This window comes from Amblyraja radiata, chromosome 11, assembly GCF_010909765.2.
Source record: "Amblyraja radiata isolate CabotCenter1 chromosome 11, sAmbRad1.1.pri, whole genome shotgun sequence".
NCBI lineage: Eukaryota > Metazoa > Chordata > Chondrichthyes > Rajiformes > Rajidae > Amblyraja > Amblyraja radiata.
Window position 1 is genome coordinate 56,259,664 of NC_045966.1, and position 8,450 is coordinate 56,268,113.

An 8,450-nucleotide genomic window follows, 5' to 3' on the forward strand; every position below is an offset into this window, starting at 1 on the left:
ATGGACGACATGACCACACTAACCACTACTGCAGCATGCACCAAGCGGCTACTTGGAAAGCTGCAGGAGAACATCAAGTGGGCCCGAATGAAGATCAAACCAAGTAAATCTCGAAGCATATCCATAGTCAAGGGGGTGCTTAGAGACACAAGGTTCTGTATCGGTGACGACCCTATACCAACAGTGTCTGAACAGCCAGTTAAAAGCCTGGGCAGATGGTACAACGCAAGTCTCAAGGATAAAGAGCAGGTGGAACAACTAAGGCAAGAAATTGTCAATGGCCTGGAGAACATCAATCAGACCCTACTGCCTGGGAAACTGAAGCTCTGGTGCCTACAGTTTGGACTCCTTCCTCGGACAATGTGGCCACTGACCATTTATGAAGCCCCAATAACAACTGTGGAGAAGATGGAGCGAACCATAACTTCATACGTGAAGAAATGGCTCGGGGTCCCACGATGTCTAACTAACATCGGCCTATATGGCAAAGGGGTCCTGGAACTACCTCTCACTAGTCTAACAGAGGAATACAAGTGTTCTAAAGTAAGACTTCAGATGACACTGAGGGACTCTAGAGACAAGACCATCAGTGCTGTTGCGCCGCCCCTAGTAACTGGCCGGAAGTGGACGCCATCTGATGCAGTACAGCAAGCTTCATCAGCCCTGAGATACAAAGACATCGTGGGGCAAATCCAGCAGGGAAGAGGAGGCTTTGGCCTTACGACAAGTAAACCAACTTGGCGAAAGGCCACAACATCAGAGCGGAGGACATTGGTGGTCGAGGAGGTGCGGCGACAAGAGGAGGCCGCAAGAAGTGCAAAGGCGGTCTCTCTTGCCAAACAGGGGCAATGGATGCAGTGGGAAGGTGTGGAGCGGAGGAAGATCAGCTGGAAAGAACTATGGGAAATGGAAGCAAGCAAGATCAGCTTCATCATCAGAGCGACTTATGACGTGCTTCCATCACCAAAGAACCTCCATCAGTGGTACGGCGAGGATCCAACCTGTGCCCTCTGCCCAACTCCAGCGACCCTCAAACACATCATGGTAGGCTGCAAGACCAGCCTCACGCAAGGGAGATACACGTGGCGGCATAATCAGGTACTAAAAAGCCTGGCATCAGCCCTTGAGAACAGGCGGTGTGCGACCAACTCCTTGCCTCCGAGAGCAAGCAACCCCCTCCCCCTAAGGGCAACAACCTTTGTCCGAGAAGGACAGAAAACATCTAAACATCCTTCCACCAGATCAGAAGAAGGAAACCTATGCAGGGCCCGCGACTGGAGGATGCTGGCGGACATCGGCCAACAACTAGTTTTTCCACCTGAAATTGCTTCCACCAACCTCAGGCCAGACTTGGTGTTCTGGTCCCCTTCACAGAAGACTGCTTACATCATAGAGCTCACAGTTCCATGGGAGAACTCTGTTGAGGAGGCCTATGAGCGTAAGAAGCTGCGTTACGCAGAGCTTGCAGCAGAGGCAACGCAGCGTGGCTGGAATACCAAAGTCTTTCCAGTTGAAGTGGGATGCAGAGGATTTGTTGCGTCATCTACCATCAGACTGCTGAAGGAGCTTGGAATCCACGGTCAGGCTCTGCGGAAGACCATAAGATCACTCTCAGAGGCGGCTGAAAGAAGCAGCCGGTGGATTTGGCTCAAGCGGAAAGACCCATGCTGGGCCCCAAGTATTTCAGGGTGAATCTTTGGGACGGTTTGACACGGGACACGCGCTGAGGGCTGATCATCCTGCAGCGGGCCGCCCTTGTGGAGGGTGTATAGTGTTAAAAGGCCGAAACACCCAGTGATGCAAGGGTACACTACTGATGATGTGTCCTGTGCCCAACTGTCCTGAAGGTTACCCAGGCCAAGATATACGTATCCACTCCCCCACCCCCCCCCCCCGCCCCCCCCCACAGATGTTGAGCGTCTACCACTCTCAACAATCAACGAATGTCGTGAAATGCTCCCCACCTATTGGCACAAGGGACTTCTTAACATCTTGTCCTGTGTATTTGATTCTGATAATCTGGACTCGTCCAGTGACTGCTGTGAAAGGACAGCTGACAACATGGGAAAGTCCACGTGACAGCTTGGAGAGACAGCTGACAGGAGGGAACAGACCCCACTGGGGCCGTCATGGGCTAGCTACCCATGATAGCAGTCCCCAACGCTGTTTCAGTTAGTTGGAGACACCCGCTAAATGCTACTAAAAGTAAATTAAAGAGAATACCCCTAGAGCCTGCGAGAGCGGGGGCGGAAGATGGCTCACCGATTGATAACACGGTTACAGACCCAGGAACGGAAACGACTACGGACAAGGAGAGCATGGCACATGAGACATCCACAACAGCTGCGGGACACAAACTTCAGGTGTGAATTTGTGGTTGGGAGAAAATTACATCAGTGAAGGGCTTGAAGATCCACCAAGGGAGGAAAAAGTGCTTGAGAGAGCAGAGACATGGGCCTCGCATTGACCAGTACTTCTTACGAAGCAACCAGCCAAATCAGTCGAGTGAAGCACAGCGACAGGACTCAAACCAAAGTTCGCAGAGCATCAGCACCCATGTCACTGAAGAGGGTGATACAAGCACAGAAATGCCGGTGGAGGAGCCCACGCAACAACGACAAAGACCTCCATTGGAGGGAAAGATCAAAGGGCACAAACCTGGAGTGAAATGGCCCAAAGCTGTTGAAAAGAAAGAGTGGGAGACGGTCAACAGTGACCTTATACATATCTTGGAGCAACAAGCGGGCACAGCAGTGGAAAAGCTTGAAAGGATGGGCAACACAATCTACAGCTATGGAGAAGAACGGTTTGGGGTGAGTAAAGGGAGAGGTGGAAAGAAATTACCAACACCAATCAAGTCCAGGAGGCAGCAGGAGATCGAGAGGCTAATCAGAGAGAGGAGACAGTTGAAAAAGCAATGGAAAAAAGCAACTGAGGCAGAGAGAGAAGGTCTCATGCTACTCCAAGAGGACATCAAGAGCCGATTGGCAACCTTGCGAAAAGCAGAGAACTTGAGGAAACTTCGCAGGAAGAAAGAACACACAAGAACACGGTTCTACAAAGACCCTTTCAAGTTCATCAAAGACCTCTTCGCAAAGGAAAAAAGTGGAACTTTGAAAACATCAAAACGGGAATTGGAGGAACACCTGGAAAAGGCCCACCAAGACACGAAAAGGCATGAGCAGTTAGTCATCCCACATGACATCCCGCCTATTCAACCACCTGAATTCAACCTGGACACCAGCCCTCCAAGATGGAAAGAGGTAGAGAACACTGTCCGGCGAGCAAGAGCAGCATCAGCTCCGGGGCCAAATGGAGTACCATACAAGCTCTACAAGAACGCACCAGATGTGTTACGCTTTCTATGGAAGCTCATGAGGGTGGTGTGGAAGAAGCAAACAATACCTAAGGCGTGGCGAAGGGCCGGCGGCGTGCTAATACCTAAAGAAAAGGATGCGTCAGACATCAGCCAATTCCGGCCAATATGTCTCCTCAACGTCGAGGGAAAAATCTTTTTCAGCATTGTATCACAAAGGCTGTCCACCTATCTGGTAACAAACAAGTACATTGATACATCTGTACAGAAAGCAGGAATTCCAGGATTTTCGGGCTGCTTGGAGCATACAAGCATGATCTGGCACCAGATCCAAGCAGCTAAGAAGGAGAAGAGAGACCTACATGTGATCTTCCTCGATCTGGCCAATGCATTTGGTTCAGTTCCCCATGAACTCCTTTGGGAATCTTTTGCCTTTTTCCATGTACCAGAGCTCATCACCACACTGGTCAAGAGCTATTTCCAAGACCTGCAGCTGTGCTTCACAACAGCTGACTTCAGTACAACATGGCAGCGCTTGGAAGTAGGCATCATGGCAGGCTGCACAGTCTCACCCTTGGCCTTTACAATGGCCATGTAAGTCATCATCAGGGCCTCAAAATGGGTGGTGGGCGGTGAACGAACCAGGGCTGGGCTCCATCTGCCACCCATCAGGGCATACATGGACGACATGACCACACTAACCACTACTGCAGCATGCACCAAGCGGCTACTTGGAAAGCTGCAGGAGAACATCAAGTGGGCCCGAATGAAGATCAAACCAAGTAAATCTCGAAGCATATCCATAGTCAAGGGGGTGCTTAGAGACACAAGGTTCTGTATCGGTGACGACCCTATACCAACAGTGTCTGAACAGCCAGTTAAAAGCCTGGGCAGATGGTACAACGCAAGTCTCAAGGATAAAGAGCAGGTGGAACAACTAAGGCAAGAAATTGTCAATGACCCGGAGAACATCAATCAGACCCTACTGCCTGGGAAACTGAAGCTCTGGTGCCTACAGTTTGGACTCCTTCCTCGGACAATGTGGCCACTGACCATTTATGAAGCCCCAATAACAACTGTGGAGAAGATGGAGCGAACCATAACTTCATACGCGAAGAAATGGCTCGGGGTCCCACGATGTCTAACTAACATCGGCCTATATGGCAAAGGGGTCCTGGAACTACCTCTCACTAGTCTAACAGAGGAATACAAGTGTTCTAAAGTAAGACTTCAGATGACACTGAGGGACTCTAGAGACAAGACCATCAGTGCTGTTGCGCCGCCCCTAGTAACTGGCCGGAAGTGGACGCCATCTGATGCAGTACAGCAAGCTTCATCACCCTGAGATACAAAGACATCGTGGGGCAAGTCCAGCAGGGAAGAGGAGGCTTTGGCCTTACGACAAGTAAACCAACTTGGCGAAAGGCCACAACATCAGAGCGGAGGACATTGGTGGTCGAGGAGGTGCGGCGACAAGAGGAGGCCGCAAGAAGTGCAAAGGCGGTCTCTCTTGCCAAACAGGGGCAATGGATGCAGTGGGAAGGTGTGGAGCGGAGGAAGATCAGCTGGAAAGAACTATGGGAAATGGAAGCAAGCAAGATCAGCTTCATCATCAGAGCGACTTATGACGTGCTTCCATCACCAAAGAACCTCCATCAGTGGTACGGCGAGGATCCAACCTGTGCCCTCTGCCCAACTCCAGCGACCCTCAAACACATCATGGTAGGCTGCAAGACCAGCCTCACGCAAGGGAGATACACGTGGCAGCATAATCAGGTACTAAAAAGCCTGACATCAGCCCTTGAGAACAGGCGGTGTGCGACCAACTCCTTGCCTCCGAGAGCAAGCAACCCCCTCCCCCTAAGGGCAACAACCTTTGTCCGAGAAGGACAGAAAACATCTAAACATTCTTCCACCAGATCAGAAGAAGGAAACCTATGCAGGGCCCGCGACTGGAGGATGCTGGCGAACATCGGCCGACAACTAGTTTTTCCACCTGAAATTGCTTCCACCAACCTCAGGCCAGACTTGGTGTTCTGGTCCCCTTCACAGAAGACTGCTTACATCATAGAGCTCACAGTTCCATGGGAGAACTCTGTTGAGGAGGCCTATGAGCGTAAGAAGCTGCGTTACGCAGAGCTTGCAGCAGAGGCAACGCAGCGTGGCTGGAACACCAAAGTCTATCCAGTTGAAGTGGGATGCAGAGGATTTGTTGCGTCATCTACCATCAGACTGCTGAAGGAGCTTGGAATCCACGGTCAGGCTCTGCGGAAGACCATAAGATCACTCTCAGAGGCGGCTGAAAGAAGCAGCCGGTGGATTTGGCTCAAGCGGAAAGACCCATGCTGGGCCCCAAGTATTTCAGGGTGAATCTTTGGGACGGTTTGACACGGGACACGCGCTGAGGGCTGATCATCCTGCAGCGGGCCGCCCTTGTGGAGGGTGTATAGTGTTAAAAGGCCGAAACACCCAGTGATGCAAGGGTACACTACTGATGATGTGTCCTGTGCCCAACTGTCCTGAAGGTTACCCAGGCCAAGATATACGTATCAACTCCCCCACCCCCCCCCCACCCACCCCACAGATGTTGAGCGTCTACCACTCTCAACAATCAACGAATGTCGTGAAATGCTCCCCACCTATTGGCACAAGGGACTTCTTAACATCTTGTCCTGTGTATTTGATTCTATCTAAAAATGAAAGATGCTCACTCTACTGAGATACTTTTGTTAATCCTGGCCAAATTGGAAAGGCTAGGACCTTAAAATGGGGTAAAAGCTTCAGGGCTGCTGGGAGATTTGGAAATGCACTCTGCAGAGCTGGGACAAGCTCCAACGAGGTGCCAGTGTGTCTAGAGCCGAGATACAAGTTGCAAGAGAAGAATAAGATAATCTGCAAACCCTGTCAATTAGGTGCAGAATACATAGAATGGATTGGATGGCTGCTGTAAATATGAGATACATACGACATGTAATCTAAGATCATCTTTAATCCATATACAGACTTTAACAGTACAGTAGATTATTAAACCAATCTACAGCTGCAAACAAGACATACAGCTTGTAAATAATTATAAATAATGTTGCAGAGTTCTACTTTGCCGAGTGTTGATTTGATGAGGTCTTGAGCTTTATCTGGGTTTCTTGCAGAGCAGGGTAAATGTTTCTAAATTGGCTTCCTTACGAAGTCCGGTTTGAATACCATGTATTGAGCTGTTGTATTATTGGGTTAGCGAAATGCCTGTTATATATGGGGTTAATCGATATCTGTAATTGGATTATTAAGAGACCACCCCCATGTGGTTCGGCCCCTCGAGGTCCCGGGACATATAAAAGTCCTCTACCACGAGGTGCAGGATCGATCTTCTTGGAGAGCGCTCGGGACTGCATGACCTTCTGGCTGAGCGAGGGCTAGTGGGCTTGATCAGGCAGATACGAGGATCGAACCCGCGGTGGGATAGGTACAGTAGTTGAACTGTAATTGTGCTTTGTTAAAATAAAGATTAGTTGTTCAAGTGCTTGATTCAGTGTTCACTGATCCTGAACCTGGAGGTAATGGCTCTCAGACTCCTGTACCTTCTCCTTGATGATTGTAGTGAGTGTATTGCCAGAGTTGTTTGGGTCTTTGGAATGGTATCTGCCTTCTTGAGATCGTATTTCCTGTAGATCCCTTCAATAGTGGGGATGTTGAATCCCATAGATAGACACAGAATGCTGGAGCAACTCAGTGGATCAGGCAGTATCTCAGGAAAAAAGGAATAGGTGACGTTTTGGGTTGAAATCCTTCTTCAAACTGAGAGTCAGGGGAGAGGGAAACTAGAGCTATGAAAAGGTTCAGGACAAAGCAGAGCCACCACCGATGACCATGGAAAGATGGAGCCCACATTGGTTCATTGTTGGCTGTGAAGGAGGTGATAATGAAGGGGTTTATGGGATGGGAACAGTGGAACTGGCGGGACAACTACGGTGGCAGAGGTGCAGAGAGAGAGGAAATGCAGGGGTTACTTAAAATTGGAGAAATCAATATTCATACCCCTGGGCTATAAGCTGCCCAAGCAAATTATGAGGTGCTGTTCCTCCTATTTGCATGTGGCCTCACTCTGACAGCAGAGGCCCTGGCCAGAAAGGTCAGTGTGGGAATGGGAGTGGGAGTTAAAATGTTGGACAACTGGGAGATCGTGTAGGCCATGCTGGATTGGGCAACGTCCACCACTTTCATGCGCCTTAAATGAGTAATTATTTTAAACTGTCGCACATATATTAATTGTGTAAATCATAGTCATATTTTATCTCAACTGAACCTCAGCATTTAGATTTTCTAGCATATATGATTGATAATTTTGAATGCTTCCTTTTTGTCCCTGGCCCAGAAGAGCTGAAACTATTTTGTTGCATTCTCACTGTTTGGCAATGTATGATGGCTAACACAACTTTGGCTGGTAGTAAGGTTAAAGAAAGTAGAATGTGGATTAATATAATGTCATTATAGAGATTAGCGTTCCTCAAAAACTTTGCACTCAATAAGATACTTTAACGTAGAGTAACTATAGTATGGAAAATGCACTGGACAGGTTCTTGCAAGCAACAATGTGATAACAACCAGATCACCTGTTTATTACTGATATTGGTTGTCAAATAAATATTTCCTAGGACATTGGGAGAAATCCCTTATGCTTCTTTAAAATACTGCCATAAGGTCTCAGTATTTGCCTTGAGAGGATGGAAGGCCCTTAAATTATCAAATATGGTAAAGATAAAACACTCAATACGGTACTGCATCAGAAAAGACAGCATTTAAAACAGAAATCAGATTTTAGGTGACATTTATTCTCTTCAATCTCTATGATAAAATCTCTAAAGAAAATTAAATTATTCAGGCTGTGTTTGGGAAAGATTTCAGTCTATTTTATCATGCTATTAAATTAATCAGATCACTGAGAATGTTACACATTTTGAGCAATATTAAATGATTGATTAGGTTATAGGCTACTTCCCACACAGCATATCAGCCCATGAAAATGGGACTTAAACAACAGAACTTAATTGATTGGAAATTTTACCTTCATTTCAACGCAACACGGAATTGAAGTTGAAAACACCATCTACTTGGAAAGTGAGAATCTTCTGCCTTCAAA